This window comes from Aricia agestis, chromosome 2, assembly GCF_905147365.1.
Source record: "Aricia agestis chromosome 2, ilAriAges1.1, whole genome shotgun sequence".
NCBI lineage: Eukaryota > Metazoa > Arthropoda > Insecta > Lepidoptera > Lycaenidae > Aricia > Aricia agestis.
Window position 1 is genome coordinate 15150001 of NC_056407.1, and position 5000 is coordinate 15155000.

A 5000-nucleotide genomic window follows, 5' to 3' on the forward strand; every position below is an offset into this window, starting at 1 on the left:
CGAATGCTGCGCGAATGAACGACTCGAATCGATCACCACTCCCAACACCGTGGTCGACACAACTTCTCCGATAGAGTTCGACCCTAGCTTGACGACCGGGGGTCGCTGGAACCTCCCCTTAATCGTCATGGTTGACGATTTTGTGGGAGAAAATTCCAGCCTATTACGGACACCCCACTCGGCAATGAGACGCAATGCCTCCGAAGCTTTCGCCTCGAGGGCCGCTCGCGAGTCCCCCTCGATCAGAATCGTTACGTCGTCGGCGTACGCCACTAGTGTCACCCCCCTGGGTAAGGGCAATCGAAGCAAGTCATCCATCAGGATGTTCCAGAGCGAAGGACCCAGCACCGATCCCTGAGGACAGCCCATCGTGGCCACCTTCCACACTACCCTGCGACCAACGAACATGCCTACCCTGCGTCCGGTGAAGTAGCCCGCCAGCATCCGGTAGATGTTTGGCGGACAGCCCCCCCTTTTCGCTTTCAGCATGATCATCGGCCACCAGGCATTATCAAAGGCCCCAGAGATGTCCAGAAAAATCGCCTGTACGTATTTCGACGAGCTCCGGCTAGCCGTTCCAAGGATTTCTCCTAGAGCGGATACCGTCGACCGTCCACGAGTGAAGCCATGCTGGCAGTCCGATAGACCCCTTGTCATCTGCGTGGCGCATTTTAACATGACGCGTTCTAAAATCTTTCCAAAGATCGGCAACAGGGTGACGGGCCGGTAGGCTTTAGGATCGGTAAGAGGCTTGCCGTTACCTTTCGGCAAGACAATCAATCTACCGTCCTTCCATACTCGCGGAAAAACGCCCTCCTGAACACATCGCCTAAACACTTCTGTTGTTTCCCTCGGCGCGGCTGCCCAAACGTGTTTTATTATTCGAGCGGATATCCCATCGATCCCCGGTGCTGTGTTGGGGAGATCCCTGACTATACTCGCAATTGCCTCTACCGTGGGAGGAGGAGCATCTTCTCCTGAGGGAATCGCCGCTGCCACAAACCGCACTTGCCGGTGGTACTCCGTGTCCTTGGACACATCGTCGTCCGGACAAAGAGCATACATGAGGCTGTGCATGGCCTCGTCAACTCCCCCAGCATAACCTTCGGCATGTTTCGTGCCATTAATTACATTGCTAGGAGGCCGGAACCTCCCGCTCGCGACACGGTACGCCTGGCCCCAAGGGTCCTGGTTTCCCGATTCTGCTACGGACTTGAAAAACTTAAGTTGCTCCTCCTTGATGGCTACCCTATATGTACGTCTAAGCTCATGAAAGCGCAGCTTGTCAGCCTCCTCGCTCGGGTTGTTACCCTTCCGACTCGACTGCCAAGCTCTGCGCGCGCGGTAGGTCTCGCGGCGAAGCCGGTCCAGGTCCGGCGTCCACCACTCATACCCCCGCTCTGTCCTCCCGCCCTTAACAAGTCCCAAAACTCTCTTGGCTGTGCTCGTGACCATCCTGGTAAACTTTGCACATAACACCTCTGCAGGTGCGGTCCACGGGATGTTAGTAGACCTTTTCTGTATCTCGTCCTCGAAGATTCCCCAATCCACACCACGATCCCGAAACCTCATTGGCTCTTCGATTGGCCCAGCGCCAGAAGCAGTGTTCTTTTCGGCCACCACATATGTAATCAGCCTATGGTCACTGTCTATTGCGTCTTCATGCACTCTCCACCCCGTTACCAGGGTGCCTTTTGTCAATGTCAGGTCGATGTTGGACGATGCGTTCGTCGATGCAAACGTGGCCGGCTGGTCTGGTGCATTGGCCAAGCGGAGTCCATGTGCCAGGATAAATGCCTCCATCGACTCGCGACGGTGCGTGACGTCTGGTCCGCGTCCTCTGTACTGTCTCTCTTCGCAGTACCACATCGGAGAGTGCGCGTTTGAGTCAACCCCTATGATGACTTTCTTGCCTCTCAAAGAGGCAAGAACAGTGCCCAGATGTTCGAGGTGGATATCTATGTCGTCGCTGTACTGGAAGTACGCAGAGACAAGATATACGCCCTCTTCGTCGTTAAGTACATGGCACACCATACAGTGTGAGTTCGACAGATGGTGTAAGACGGCGCATGTCAGGTCCCTTCCACGAACGTAGATACCCGCCTTGGCACCGTCGCTGCTCTGCAAGATGTTGTTTGCCGCGCGGTAAGAAGTGGAGCCAGGGTAATGTTCCTGGACCAGAACGACGTCTAGTCCCATCTCCTCTGCAATTAGGGGTAGCTCTGTGGTGGCCGTGATTGCCCCCGCCAAGTTAATCTGGCCGACGGTAAATCTTTTTGTGTGCGCCATTTAATAGGTAGTGGTATCCCGCAACCTTTTCTCAGCATGTCTTCGGGCAGGGCACTCCGCACTCGCCGTTCTGTGCTCAAGTGATGATTTTACGTGCCCGAATCTGAAACATGTTGCACATCTCCTCTCCTCTTCCTTGCAATCTTCCTTTTTGTGCCCTGTCTTCGCGCACTGGCCACAGATCACATTTTCTGATTTACACCCTTTCTCAGTATGTCCGTATATGTGGCACCGTCGGCAGCAGATTTCTGTTGTAAAGTCTTCAACAACTATCACCTCCCAGCCTATGTACAACTTTTTCTTTTGCACCAGACACTTACGTAAGTCCGGAAGACATCTTAAGACATATGTCGTCCTATTGCCACCATTTCTGTTCTTTTTGAACGCTATTTGGCAACTACTCTGGAGCCGCTCAAGCGGCCAGTCTTTATCTTCCCGCAAATTCTGGTCCTTGATCGCTTTGAGTATTTCTTCCAATTTGTAGCTATCCCCATCCAAGTTTCTAAGGGCAACCAGTGGTTGGCGGCCCTTAAGTGGTTCAGCTTTAAGTGTAGCTGGCATTGCCGCCTTCAGCCTGTCCATATCCGTTGACGACGACGTTTGGACGAGGACACCTGCACCAGCTATCTTTTTCACTCGCTCGATCCTTATGTCCAGTGTGGCGGGGGCTACGGAGGTCTTCAGCAGTTGCTTGGTCTCCTCGGATGTTTTTACACTGTCCCCTGCTGGGAGCACTTTAATCATAGGCCCGCTTGGGCCGCCTCTCACTTTATCTGCAAACGATATTGGAGGAGGCAACTGTCGGGCGGACTCCTCTGCTCGGCGCTTTTCCGCTTCAACCACCTCCTTCTCTCTTTTCAGTTCCTCCTGAAGTCTGGTGACCTTTGCGTCGCCCAGCTCTGCCACCTTGGTCTTCTCTCCTACCATAATGGCAAGGTGGGAGACTATCTCCAGCATCCTTGAGAGCTCCTCGGATACCCGGGAGCTGTCCGACTTATTTAACTTCGAAACGGGCGACCTTATAATATTATTAATTTGTGTGGCCGCCTTGTTCGCCAGGGAAACCAGTGACCTCGCTCCAGCCTTATCGAGTTCTTGGGCGTCCTCTTCCTCTGCGTCCGTGGAGCAAGGCGTCCTAAAGTCCGGAATAGGTGTCTCCGGCCCGGCCTCTCCCTGTGCGCCTTCCTCAAAGGATAGCGGCTGACAGGGGCGCACCATCTTCCTTTTTTGGCGCTTTTTTATTGCCGACGCAGCCTCCTCAGGCGACAGCAGTCTCTTCGATGCCTGCTGTTGTGACGTCCTCGGTGGTGTCCTAATTGCCTCCAGCATTTCCAAGTAATACTTCTGTGCCGCACTTGCGGCCACAGCTTCCACGGCAGACTCTTCTTCCGATGTCGAATACGTCACTGGTGGGGGTGGGACGGCAGGGGGCGGCGTCCGAGCCAGCGACTGCCTCGGCTTGAATGGCTGCGGGGGCGTCTTCCGTGGTGGCGGTCGTCCGCCATCCTCGGGTTCGGACATGTCCGAACTTGAGTCCGACGAACACTCGATCCAAACCCTTGTAGCCAGATGTCTAACTGTCACCTGTCACCTGTCAGCTGTCAGCTGTCACACGTCACGCGTCAAACGTCAACGTCAAGTGTCAAAGAGCACGTTGCGAGCACGTGCTCGCACGTGGTTTCAAAACACAAAGGAAATGAAATCAAGTTAAAAATAAATGTCAATAAAAGCTAAAATATAATTAAAACTAACTATATTTAACTTAAAACTATATGCGTCCGTTCGCGTATTGGTTGTACACTAAAATGTTTGTGACTTACCACTAAACACCGCGTCCAATTCGCACACTATTCCCTAAATATCCCTCGGGAGGTGGTCCTCGACCGGCCAGGGATACTTACGAGATACACTATCACTAAATGCACGCACAGGATACAAAAGATCGCACCCGAAAGCAATAAATAAATTTTCAACAAATTTATTATGCGGAGCGCTCTAAAACGATGTTGACTCGTTGCCGTCCAACACCGAAGTAGAAGTAGATAGGGACAGCGGGAATCTCGTTAATCCATTCATGCGCGTCACTAATTAGATGACGAGGCATTTGGCTACCTTAAGAGAGTCATAGTTACTCCCGCCGTTTACCCGCGCTTGCTTGAATTTCTTCACGTTGACATTCAGAGCACTGGGCAGAAATCACATTGCGTCAACACCCGCGAGGGCCATCGCAATGCTTTGTTTTAATTAGACAGTCGGATTCCCCTTGTCCGTGCCAGTTCTGAGCTGACCGTTGAACGGCGGTCGTACAGAACCGCGCCGATCGAGCGCGAGACTCTCACGACACGGCCTTACGGCTAGGAAGATCCGCGGAAGGCCGGAACGCGGGTCCGGATTCCGCCCGCGCGCCCCGAAAGACACACGAGCATCGACCAGGCCCGGCACCGGCCGCATCCGCTTCCCGTCCAAACCCGACACGCCCCGGTCCTCAGAGCCAATCCTTATTCCGAAGTTACGGATCCAATTTGCCGACTTCCCTTACCTACATTATTCTATCGACTAGAGGCTCTTCACCTTGGAGACCTGCTGCGGATATGGGTACGAACCGGCGCGACATCTCCACGTACATCCCTCACCTGAATTTTCAAGGTCCGCAGAGAGTATCCGGACACCGCCGCAAATGCGGTGCTCTTCGCGTTCCGAACCATATCTCC

The 5000-nt window shown here is 53.6% G+C and overlaps 1 pseudogene; it reads right to left on the bottom strand.

The window, feature by feature from the left end:
- Positions 1–5000, bottom strand: part of LOC121740125 — a 9347-nt pseudogene that overhangs the window by 2228 nt on the left and 2119 nt on the right.